This window comes from Conger conger, chromosome 12, assembly GCF_963514075.1.
Source record: "Conger conger chromosome 12, fConCon1.1, whole genome shotgun sequence".
In the NCBI taxonomy this organism is placed as follows: domain Eukaryota; kingdom Metazoa; phylum Chordata; class Actinopteri; order Anguilliformes; family Congridae; genus Conger; species Conger conger.
The window spans coordinates 1,176,491-1,188,879 of NC_083771.1; the positions used below are offsets into that span (position 1 = coordinate 1,176,491).

The 12,389-nt window shown below is 56.5% G+C and overlaps 2 non-coding genes and 2 pseudogenes across 2 annotated transcripts; all 4 read left to right on the forward strand.

The window, feature by feature from the left end:
• Positions 1-397: 397 nt before the first annotated feature.
• Positions 398-571, forward strand: LOC133106372 (U2 spliceosomal RNA; annotated as a pseudogene).
• A 359-nt stretch (positions 572-930) lies between these two features.
• On the forward strand, positions 931-1,047 carry LOC133105745 (U5 spliceosomal RNA). Its single transcript, XR_009703938.1, has one exon. It is a non-coding gene; the product is annotated as a U5 spliceosomal RNA (small nuclear RNA).
• A 3,831-nt stretch (positions 1,048-4,878) lies between these two features.
• Positions 4,879-5,054, forward strand: LOC133106384 (U2 spliceosomal RNA; annotated as a pseudogene).
• A 363-nt stretch (positions 5,055-5,417) lies between these two features.
• On the forward strand, positions 5,418-5,534 carry LOC133106109 (U5 spliceosomal RNA). The gene has a single exon (XR_009704286.1). It is a non-coding gene; the product is annotated as a U5 spliceosomal RNA (small nuclear RNA).
• Positions 5,535-12,389: the final 6,855 nt, after the last annotated feature.

Genomic DNA, 12,389 nt, shown 5'->3' on the forward strand with positions numbered 1-12,389 from the left:
GGACTGGGCCAAGGGGGCATGGGGGCATGCAGCCTGGACAATGGTTATGGGGCCGGGAGGGCCAGCCTGACCGGCCGGGATCTGTTATGACGAGGTAACAGGGGCGGTGTGAAGGCAGGTTGTTTAAGAGCGCCCACCGCTGCCCGGTACAAAGGTCTTCTGTTTTAATGATTGTGGTTGTTATTTTAAACATTGTGTGTGCTTTTATCGATAAAAAAGGGAAGGGCAAAGGGTCTTTGCGGGAATTTTAATGAAATTACTTGCTTTTATTGTATTTAAATTTATGGTTTTACTGTAATGTAATTTTGTTATTTATGAATGGATATTTATTTCTGTAAGGACATGCCCGAGCACAAAAAATGTATTGTATTTTTTTTTTAAAATGTATTGATATAATAAACCTTTTAAAAACAAAAAATCTGTTCTTATCAGTTTAATATCTGATACGTCCCCTATCAGGGGACTATATATTAAACGGATTTTTGGCACAGGGAGTCGGAGAAGGAGCTTGCTCCGTCCGCTTCAAGCATCGACCCGTTATTGCAGTGCGTTCGGGAACAGTGCGCCTCTCCAAGTTTTGTGCAAAAAAAGGTTGTGTTTTGTTGTCCTTTACTAGGTGGGTGGGTTGCCCTGTTCTTCCCCCTTTTTGTTTGTTTGTTTGTTTGTTTGTTTTTTTTGTATGTATGTAAATTGTGTTGTAAATAGGGTGAATATGTGCCCTTGTTGTAAGTGTGCTTGCCTCTGTTTTTTAGCAAAATGATGTAGTTTTCTGTGCGGGACGTAACTGTTTGTTGTTATTGCGCTGTCTCGCTTTTCCCACCTTCCCTCTCGGATTGTCTGTCCGGCCAGCTGGCAGCAGTGGCAACCCCGGGTCAGTGGGAGTGGCTGGGAAGGGGGCCGGAGGCGCCTGGTGCGCTGAAAGGTCACATTTCGCTCGGGTTTCTCTTCAGCACGCACAAATCTTTCGCCTTTTACTAAAGATTTCCGTGGAGAGGAACGCACCTGAGTTTGTGCTATTTTTGGATGCTCCGTCCACAGGACGGGGCAGCTTCGAACGGTTTAAGGACAGACGGCAATGTGTGACAGGTATGCGGGTTGCTTGCGAGTCGCCGATGAGCCGAGCCGACTTGCTCGTTTCTGGCTTATCGCCTGCTTGCCGCGTGCGATCGATGCCCCGCTCGCTAAATAGCTTTGGTCGCTGCCTAGAGAGCAGCTATTCAGTAAGTAATTCGGTAGTAAGTACGTAACAGTGTACTCGGTATGTGTTGAGTGTTTTTGGCGGCTGTGCCTGCCAGTGGAGGACAGTGGATCTTGGTGGGAGGAGCCAGCTGAGTCCGGTCGTTACGGTAGCTCGCCGACCGGCCAGTCAGTGCGTGCGCAGGGTTCTTGGGAAGGCGGGGAGGGGGGCCGGCTCCTGGGCCAGGTGGCGTCTGCCCCGAGTGCGGTCCGGGGCCACCGGGAGGGCGCCGTCGGCAGGGGCCAGTTTGTGGTTATCGCTTCTCGGCCTTTTGGCTAAGATCAAGTGGATTGTGGTGGAGAGAAGCGAAAGTAAGTATGTCATCGAGTAATTGGAGAGCCGTAAGAAACACTGCAAGGGTGAAATGGGCAGGAGCCCCAGGGAGCATGCCCCAGAGGGAAGAATTCGTGAAGGATGTTTGGATGTTTTGTGGGGGGGGGAGAAACTACGGCTCATAAACGTGCATGCCCCGTGCAACATTTCTGAGCGTTTGGCTTTTTTTAAGTTGTTGCCGGATTTGTTGGCCACGAATAGAGGTATAATTTTGGGAGGGGATTTTAATGTGGCTGTGGATGAAGGGATAGTGGGAGGAAGGAGGGATTTTTCAGTTAGTTATTTAGAAAAAGAGATTTTAGTTAGGTTTTCTTTGTTTGATGGGTTTAGGGAAAATGGCCGACAGGGGGAGGGGTTTACATGGGCGAACTCCAGGGGCTGTAGGAGAAGGCTGGATTATTTTTTTGTTTCAAAGGCGTTTAAGTTAAAAAATGTTGTGCTGTTGCCAAGCTGGTCCTCCGACCATTGCGCAATAAAATGCATTTTAGAGGGAGGGGAACGGGAGAAAAGCAGGATGTGGAGCTTTAATGCTGAACTCCTGGAAGATGCGGTGTTTGTGGAGCAGTTTGTAGAATTTTATTTGGGGTGGAAGGCCTTCAAAGCCCAATTTTCCTGCATCTTGGAGTGGTGGGAGGTGGTGAAGCAGAGGGTGAGGGAGTTCTGTGTGGCCTATGGTATAGCGAAGAGGAGGGAAGAGAGAGAGAGGGTGTGGGCACTGCAGAGCGAGTTACAATACTGGGTGGGTCTGGCAAACAGGGGAGGGAGGGTAAGGACAGAGGAGGTCAAGGCCTTAAAAGAGAGCATAAAAGCACACTATATAGGGAAAGCAAGGCGGTTTGCCTTCCTGGCAAGGGTGGAGAGGAGGGAAAGGGACGAAAAGGTAACGCCTTTCTTTTTTAAAGCGGTGAGGGAGCGCCAAAATGATGGATGGATGGAGGCGATAATGACAGGCCAGGGGGAGGTTAGGAAGCAAGAGGAGAAGCTGGACGCAGCAGCGTGTTTCTACTCTGTGCTGTTTGGGAGAGAGGAGAGGGACACAGAGGAGGGGGACAGGCTGGTAGGGAAGCTCTGGAGGAAGGTAAGGGAGGGACAGCAGGAGGCCCTGGGGAGGAAGATAGGTCAGGAAGAGGTAAGGAAGGCCTTGTTCTCCCTAAAAGTGGGGAGGACTCCAGGGAGGGACGGGATCACCAGGGAGTTGTACACCCACTTCTGGGGAATAATGGCCGAAGATTTGGTGGAGGTTTTGAACCGGGTGGGAGAAGTGGGGAAAATGCCCCTATCTATGAGGGAGGGGGTAATAAACCTTTTGTTCAAGAAGGGAGAGAGGACAGATCTGGGGAACTGGCGGCCAGTCACACTCCTCTGCACCGACTACAAGGTGCTGGGGAAGGTGATGGCTAACAGGGCCAAGGGGGTGCTGGGGGAGGTTCTGGGGCCGGATCAAACCTGTGCGGTCCCAGGAAGGATGGGGACCCAGAATTTGATCTTGCTAAGGGATGTGCTGAGCTGGGCGAGGAGCAGGAAAGTGGGGGTAGGGGTGATCGGTTTGGACCAGCAGAAGGCGTTCGACCGGGTGGACCATGCCTTCCTGGTGCAGGTGCTGGGCAGGATGGGGTTCGGGGAGGGCTTTATCGCCTGGGGGAGGACCCTCTACAACGGGGCCTTCAGCCGGGTGAGGGTGAATGGAGCCCTGAGTGCGCAGGTGAGGCAGGGTAGGGGGGTGAGGCAGGGGTGTCCTTTGTCCCCGCTTTTATACGTATGTGTCATAGAGCCCCTGGCGGAGCTGATGAGGCAGGACAGGGAGTTCAAAGGCCTGCAAATCCCAGGCAGCGGGGGGGAGAGGGTAAAGGTGCTGCAGTATGCGGACGACACCACAGTAGTGGTCTCCTCAGACGGGGACATAGGGAGGGTCATGGGCCTGGTGGGCCAGTACTGTAGGGGGTCGGGGTCGAAAATAAATCATAGCAAGTCGGCAGTGATGGTGACCGAGGGATGGAGAGGGGGAAGGGGGGAGGAGCAGGGCCTGGCAACGTGCGAAGACGGGATGAAGGTGCTGGGGGTTCGATTCAGCAGGGAAAGGGCGGATAGGCTGAATTGGCAGCAGTGCCTGGAAAAGATAAAGAGGAGGGTGGGCTTGTGGAGGGCGAGAGCGTTGACTTTGACAGGTAAGGTACTAGTGGTGAAGGCAGACTTGTTGCCACAATTAGTTTATTTGGGGAATGTTTTTCCGATACCGGCGGTGTGCAGGGTGAGGCTGAACCGGCTGATTTTTAATTTCTTGTGGGGAGGGCGGTTGGAGCCGGTAAAGCGGGATGTGTTATTTTTGCCGGTGGAGAAAGGGGGAAGAGGCCTAGTGGACGTGGGCTTAAAGCTGGATGTTTTACATCTAAAGAACATTTTCGACACACTGGTGGGAGATGAGGGCCACAAGTGCCGGCACCTCATGAGGATGTGGGTGGGGACGGCCATGAGGGAGCTGGTGGGGTGGGACAATAGAGGGCCGAGGGCAGAGGACACCCCGTGGTATTATACAAGGGCAATGATGGTCTGGAGGGCAAATAGAGAGCTCATCAGGGCACAGGGGTTACAGGACCATAGAGCCCTATATAATGCGATCCTGGGTAGGAGGACGAGGGAGGCAGAGAGGGAGGTGGAAAGGTGTGGAGGGCAGTGGAGGTGGTTGACGGCCAGGGGGCTCCCAAACCGGGCAGGAGACCTCAACTGGCTGGGGGGCCTGGGAAGACTACCAGTGAGGGAGAGGATGTATAGGGCTGGCACTGCCAGGAGTCCGCTGTGTCCCAGGGGCTGTGGGAGGGAGGAGACGGGAGGGCACGCCCTATGGGAATGCCCTTTCGCAAGAGTGTTCTGGGGAAGGGCAAACAGGGGGGTGTTTCTCCCGGTATGGGCCACAGCAGTGGGAAAAGAGGGGGTCATGAGGGCTGCTGGGGTGGAGAGCCTGGAAGATGAGGGGAGGGAGGTTTTCAGCCTCCTAGTGAGCTTGGGGAAACTGGCCCTGTGGGACAGCAGAAATAAAAAGATGTTGAATCCCTCAGATGGCATGACAGGAGTGCAGTGTGTCAAGGGGTGGGAGAGAAGGGTGGAGATGGAGATGAGGGTGTGCGCCCAGGGAGAGGGGAAAAAAAGGGGTGAGAAGATATGGGAAAAGGTGAAGGACGCCTTGAGCCTGTAAAGAGGCAAAAGTGTAAATAGTGTACATAAAAGTGTAAATAATGAATGTATATGTATTGTCTGGGGGGTATACTGTTGGCGTTATGTGTATGTAATGTAAATAAAATGTAATTTGTAAAATAAAAGTTTCTTAAACAAAAAATCTGTTCTTATCAGTTTAATATCTGATACGTCCCCTATCAGGGGACTATATATTAAACGGATTTTTGGCACAGGGAGTCGGAGAAGGAGCTTGCTCCGTCCGCTTCAAGCATCGACCCGTTATTGCAGTGCGTTCGGGAACGGTGCGCCTCTCCAAGTTTTGTGCAAAAAAAGGTTGTGTTTTGTTGTCCTTTACTAGGTGGGTGGGTTGCCCTGTTCTTCCCCCTTTTTGTTTGTTTGTTTGTTTGTTTGTTTTTTTTGTATGTATGTAAATTGTGTTGTAAATAGGGTGAATATGTGCCCTTGTTGTAAGTGTGCTTGCCTCTGTTTTTTAGCAAAATGATGTAGTTTTCTGTGCGGGACGTAACTGTTTGTTGTTATTGCGCTGTCTCGCTTTTCCCACCTTCCCTCTCGGATTGTCTGTCCGGCCGGCCGGCTGGCGGCAGTGGCAACCCCGGGTCAGTGGGAGTGGCTGGGAAGGGGGCCGGAGGCGCCTGGTGCGCTGAAAGGTCACATTTCGCTCGGGTTTCTCTTCAGCACGCACAAATCTTTCACCTTTTACTAAAGATTTCCGTGGAGAGGAACGCACCTGAGTTTGTGCTATTTTTGGATGCTCCGTCCACAGGACGGGGCAGCTTCGAACGGTTTAAGGACAGATGGCAATGTGCGACAGGTATGCGGGTTGCTTGCGAGTCGCCGATGAGCCGAGCCGACTTGCTCGTTTCTGGCTTATCGCCTGCTTGCCGCGTGCGATCGATGCCCCGCTCGCTAAATAGCTTTGGTCGCTGCCTAGAGAGCAGCTATTCAGTAAGTAACTCGGTAGTAAGTACGTAACAGTGTACTCGGTATGTGTTGAGTGTTTTTGGCGGCTGTGCCTGCCAGTGGAGGACAGTGGATCTTGGTGGGAGGAGCCAGCTGAGTCCGGTCGTTACGGTAGCTCGCCGACCGGCCAGTCAGTGTGTGCGCAGGGTTCTTGGGAAGGCGGGGAGGGGGGCCGGCTCCTGGGCCAGGTGGCGTCTGCCCCGAGCGCGGTCCGGGGCCACCGGGAGGGCGCCGTCGGCAGGGGCCAGTTTGCGATTATCGCTTCTCGGCCTTTTGGCTAAGATAAAGACGGGAAGAGGATGGCAGCGTCAGAAGGTGATGTGCCTACCCATAGGGTGCGGCTGAGGAACACAGTTCGGGTGGAGATGGAGAACGGAGAGAAGAGAAAAGGTTTCACGCTTGAGTTTTTTGTTAAGAACATCTTGAAGGAGCTATTGAGGGTTGACAACGAGACAGTTTTTTGCCTGCAGGATTTTTCCCCGAGAGGGTTTTTCGACTTGACTTTTGTGTCAGAAGCCGCCTGCTACAACCTGCACCAAAAGTTTCTGGAACATAAGGAGGACCCGGCATTGCAGGGGATTACCGTGCATCTGCTGTACAACAAGGCCCTGCGACCCCTGATGATCCACCTCTACAATCCCTTTGTTCGGGAGGAGGACATCCTGGCCTTCCTGCACAGGTACTGTTCAGATGTGAGGGAGGGGGTAAAATTGAAGGATCGATTTGGGTTTTGGAACGGGAAAAGACGGTTTAATGTGCGGTTCAAACAGGATCCTTCAGGGGTGGGGGGGGTAGCACATCCTCCTGGGGCCTTCTCCATAGGCCCGGACAGGGGCTACCTTGTCTACCCAGGGCAACCTTTGTACTGTCGTCGGTGTGGAATGTACGGGCATGTTAAGGCGGTGTGCTCCACAGACCGATGCAGACATTGTGCATCGACGGAGCATGCTACAAGAGACTGTGTGGCCCCGAAAACATGCAGTCTCTGCGGGAGTGTGGAGCACCTTTTCCGGGCCTGTCCGGAAAGGGTGAGGTCGTTTGCGGCCTTGGTTCAGGGCAATTTTGGGGCCTACTCTGGGCCTCCTGGAGGCCAAGCATGGCCTAGCACCAAGAAGGCCGGGCGAGAAGCAGGGGAGTCGGCTACGGAGGGAGGGCAGGCCTCGGAGCACGGGGCTGGGCCTTCCAGCACTACAAGCCCAGGCTCGGCGGCGGCCTTGGCCACTAGGCCGGTTCAGGAAGGGGTGGGGCCTGGGGGGCTGGCTCCCGTGCTGGATCCGTCCCTCCGTCCTGGGCAGGGGGGCGAGGCCTCAGCCTTGGAGGAGCCACGGAGCGGCGCGGATGGGAGACCGGAGCAAGAAGCAGGCGGATCCAGTGAGGTCATGGCGGCTGGGTCTGGGTCGGGTCCGGGTTCGGTTTCCGGTCCGGTTCCGGATTCCGGTTCGGGTTCCGGTCCGGGTAGGAGGCCAAGAGATCGGGATCCTGCTCCGGCGCTGGGAGGCATGGATGGGAGGTCCGGGGGTGAGCAGATCTTCGGGCCTTCCTCGCGTCCTGGCCTGGGCTTGGGGCTGGGCGCAGTGGTGATGAAGGCGAGGGCCGTGGCGGAGGAGTCCGGGGTCACGAGAGAGGGTTCGCCGGAGCTATTCTCCCCCCTGTCGGTGCCTCCTGTTGAGGAGGTCTTGTCCCCGGAGGCGGAGGGAGCGGCTATGTGCACCACTGCGGACCTGCAGACCCCGTTGGCGTGGGGGGACAGCCCTCCTCCAGAGGGGGAGGTGCCGGAGTGGGCGCAGGTGGCAGCGCGGAAGCGGGTTCGCTCGGGGGACACAAACGGGAGGGAAGCAAAGGCGGGACCGGGCATCCCTCTGCAGAACAGGTTCCTGGCCCTATCGGACTCGGCGGAGGGGGAGGCCCAGGAGGTGGACATTGAGGTGGACCGGGAGGAAGCACCTGGAGCCTCTGCGGCCTCAGCAGGGCCGGCAGTCAGCCCGTCTTCCCAGTTCGTGGGCTGGGATGTGGCGGGATTTACAGGGGTGATGGGGATGGAGAAAGGACTCGAGGGGGGGGGGGGACTCCTCTGAGAAGGAAGGAGATTAAAGGTTTGTTAAAATTTTGTTTAAAAATGGTTGTAAATGTAATTACATTGAATGTTCGGGGATTAAGAAACTCGGGGAAGAGGCAGGCACTTTTTGCCTCTTTAGCGGCAACAAGGGGCAACGTGTTTTTGTTACAGGAGGTGCACCTTCGGGACATGGGGGATGTACTGGGTTTCTCGGAGGAGTGGACGTGGGGCCCATCGGCGTGGTCGGTGGGCAGCGTTCATGCTGATGGGCTGGGGATCCTGGTGAAGGGTTTAGGTTTGGAGATCCAGGAGTCTGTGGACATTGTGGCAGGGCGGGCGATGTACGCAGACATAAATCAGGGTCCTTGTAAAATAAGAGTTTTTAACGTGTACGGGCCAACTCGGAGTGGGCGGAGACTGGAGGTCCTCAGAGAACTGGTGCCCAGTCTGTCCACTTCCAGGCGGATCATCCTGGGGGGGGATTTTAACGTGTCGCTGGATGGGGGTGGGACTAGCGCTGCTGGGGGGGATTATTCGGCAAGAGCGCTGGCGGAGTTGGTCAGGGACTACGGCCTGGTCGACTCATTCCGGGCAGCACATCCGGCGGCTCCAGGCTTTACCTGGCGGAATTCCAGGGGAGCTGCGAGCCGCCTGGACTACATTTTTGTGCCGAAGGAGTGGGTGGGGGTGACCGCCACGCTGCAGCCTTCATGGGCATCTGACCATGACATGCTGCAGGTGGCGGTCCCCATTCCCGACACGCAATGGGGGCCGGGGTACTGGAAGCTAAACACCTCCCTAATAAAAACTAGGGCTTTCCAGGAGGCCTTTAGGGGGTTTTATAAGGCCGTGAGGGCTCTGCGGGGCTTGTACCCCACAGCGGTAGTGTGGTGGGAGGCGGCCAAAGCGCGTTTCGGGCTGTTCTGCCGAAACTATAGTATGGCGCAGCGGAGGAGGGAGCGGGCTGAGGTGAGGAGGTGGTTAGATCTCCTCACCTATATGCACACCCAGCTCAACAGGGGGAGGGCAGTGAGGTGGGAGGCCTATGAGGGGGCAAAGGAGAGGGTGAGGAGCCTCCTAGAGGGAAGGGCTAAGGCCGCGGCCTTCCAGGGCCGGCTGAGGGAGATGGAGGAGGGGGAGAAGCCCACTGCATATTTTTTTCAGGCTGCTGAGGCTCGGAGGAGGGCCGCCGTGATCTCCGGGTTGAAAGGGGAAGCGGGGCTGGAAACGGGGGTCCCGGAGATGCTGGGGATTGCGGAGGGCTTCTTCCGAGACCTCTTCAGCAGGAGAGAGTGCGACCCGGAGGAGCAGGAGGCACTGCTGGGGTGTGTGGGGCCCCGGTTGGGGCGGGAGGAAGGGCAGGCACTGGAGGCGGAGCTCAGCCTGGAGAAGCTGACAGGGGCGCTCCGCTCCATGAGGGAAGGGAGGTCCCAGGGGCATGATGGACTCCCATGGGAGTTCTACAATGCCTTCTGGGATCTCATTGGACCCGACCTCGTGGAGGTCTTGCAGGTTCTTCTGGAGGGGGGAGAGCTGTCGGCCTCCATGAGGAAAGGAGTGGTGACGCTGCTCTACAAGGGAGGAGACAGGGCTGATCTCAAGAACTGGCGTCCAATCACCCTGCTGACGGCGGACTATAAGCTGCTGGCCAAAGCGGCTGCGGTTCGCCTGAAGCAGGTGATGGACGTCCTGGTCAGCCCTGACCAAACTTGTGGGGTACCCGGGCGGTCCTGCAGCTGGAATCTGACTCTGCTGCGGGACACGATTGACTGGGTGCGCGATCGGGGCCTTCCTCTGGCGGTGGTCAGCATCGACCAGGAGAAGGCCTTCGATCGGGTGCAGCACGCCTTCCTGTTCCGGGTCCTGCAGCAGATGGGTTTGGGCCCCCGTTTTCTGTCCTGGCTGCGCATGCTGTACAGGGGAGTGTACAGCTGCGTAAGAGTAAATGGGTTTCTGAGCGGGGCTGTGGAGCAAGCGGGGGGGGTGCGGCAGGGGTGCCCAATCTCCCCGCTGCTCTACGTCCTGTTCATGGAGCCCCTTGCAGAGCTGGTGCGCCGGGACCCAGGGGTGGACGGGGTGAGGATCCCAGGGGCCGCAGGGGCCGAGTTGAAGATCCAGCAGTACGCGGACGACACAACAATGTTTGTGTCGTCAACTCGGTCCCTGGCAAGGGTGAGAGTCCTGGTGGATAGGTTTGCGGCAGGGACGGGCTCCAGGGTGAACCTGTCCAAGTCCTCGGTCCTGCTGTGTGGCCGGTGGAGGGAGGAGGTGAGGGACTACGGTGGCTGGGAGCGGTGCCAAGGGGGACTGAAGGTGTTGGGGGTGCGCTTCTTTCCCCAGGGCAGTGGTGAGCGGAACTGGGAAGAGCGTATGGCGCTGGTAAGATCACGGCTGGGGGTGTGGGCACGCAGGCGGCTGTCGCTGACTGGGAGGGTGGTAGTGGTGAAGGCTGTCCTGCTCCCGCTACTCCTGCATCTGGCCTACGTCTTCCCAGTTCCTGCAAGGATCAAGGTGGCCCTGACCAGGGCCATGTTCAAGTTTCTGTGGGAGGGAGGTACGAGTACGTGCGTCGCGACCTCATGTACATGCCAGTGGACATGGGGGGGTCGCGGCGTGCCGAGAATCCCCCTGAAGCTTGACGCGATATACACGTCATTCGCGTGCAGAATGGTCCTGGAAAGGGTCCCCCACAAATGCTACCACTTTGCCCGTCTCCACCTGGCGAACGCGCTGAGGCACTGGGTGCCACTGACCCACGTGGCTCCACGGACAGAAGAGCAGTCCCCGGCCTATCAGGCAGTGCTGCGCTTCCTGAGGCAGTGCCCGGCTCCAGTGGAGAGGGAGAGCCTTCTCCAACACAGGGTGCTGTACAACAGCATTGCGGGCAGGCAGGTGGCAGGTCCCGAAGGGGTGCCGCTGAACCTTGAGTGGGGCAAGGTGAGCGGGGGGAGGGCACCAGGGGTGGTGCGGGACCTCCACTGGCTGTGCGCGATGGGCAGGCTGTCGGTGCGGGAAGTGCTGCATCGCCATGGGTGCAGTGCCAGCCCACTCTGTCCAAGGGGCTGTGGGCTGGTGGAGTCGGTGGCTCATGCCATGTGGGAGTGCCGGTTCACAAGGGTGTACTGGGGGTTGGTGCGGGGCCTCCTCAGTGGGATAGGGCCTGCCTTCACCCTGAGCAGGGAGAGTGTCCTGTATAGGCGGGGGCTGGCAGCAGTGGGAGCCGTGGCTGAGGGTGTCGTGTGGGAGGTGGTAGGGTACGGAAAGTGGGTGCTGTGGGAGGACAGGATGGCAGCAGTGGGGACGAGGCTGAGGGTCCTGACTCCCAGCCAGCTCTTCCATAGGTTCTCTGGGAGGGTAGCGGAGAGAATAAGGGGGGATGGGGTGGTGCACGGGTGGGAATGGGTGCGGAAGTACTGGGGAGGCCTGGAAAGGCTCTTCCTCTGGGAGGGGGGTCCCGGGAATATGTAAATATGTAAATATGTAAATATGTAAATATAATGTATGTTATTGGGGTGGGGGTTTGTGGGGTGGGGCTTGCTTGTGGGGAGGGGGGAGGGGGGGGGGGGTTTGTTGTTGTTTTTGTATTTGGATTGTTTTTGTTGTTGGAGTTGGTTGTTTGGGGTTTTGTAATTATGGTTAAGTGGGGGGTGGGATGGGGTGGGGTGGGGTGGGGTGGGGGGCTTGAGGGGATGTGTTGTTAAAATGTGAAATGTATAATTGGTGTAGCGGCGATGGTATGTATTTGTGTAAGTATTTAATAAAAAAAAAAAAAAAAAAAAAAAATCTGTTCTTATCAGTTTACAAACTTCGGCGATTCAAGGACTTGCGGGAGCGATTTGAGGGACCATGACAGCCCCAGGACCGGAAATGGAGGGAGGAGGACTAAAGAGGAGGAACACCATTCGGCTGCAGGTGGAGGCGGAGAAGAGAGGAACCGTTGACCTACGTTACATCATTCTGAGGGTATTTAAAGATTTTTTCGGTGTGGAAGTCGAGCGCATGTACTGTGTGCAAGATCACCAGGGAAGAGGTCTGTATGATGTTACATTGGAGAGTGAGGCTTTGTGCTTGGAGGTCTATGAGGCCTATAAGGAGAAGAGGAAAGAGGAGATATTGGAGGGCCTTTCCATGGAGCCACTCTTTTCAAGGGATGTGAAGCTGGTTACCGTACTAATGTACAACCCGTTTGTCACGGCAAGAGAGGTGGAGGTGTTTTTGGGGCGATACTGCACTGTGTTTAGGCCCGAGGTGAGGATGAGGAACCATTTTGGAGTCTGGAATGGGAAGAGGCAGTACCTTGTGAGGCTCAGGCCTGAAGAGGAGTCGGTGGGCGGTGTGAGGCATCTGCCTGCAGTTCTTTCCATCGGGCAGGATAAGGGGTTCCTAACTTAACCAAGCCTGCCCACGTACTGCAGGAGATGCCTCAAATACGGACACATGTCCAAAGAATGCAGTTCCTTTGTTTGTTTGGCATGTGGGGAGGAAGGCCATGCGGCACGCGAGTGCCCCAGAGGAAGGAAGTGCCATCTGTGCGGGAGCCTGGAACACCTGATCCGGGACTGCCCCGCCCGGAGGCGCACTTACGCCGAGGCAGCCGGAGGACAGCCAGCT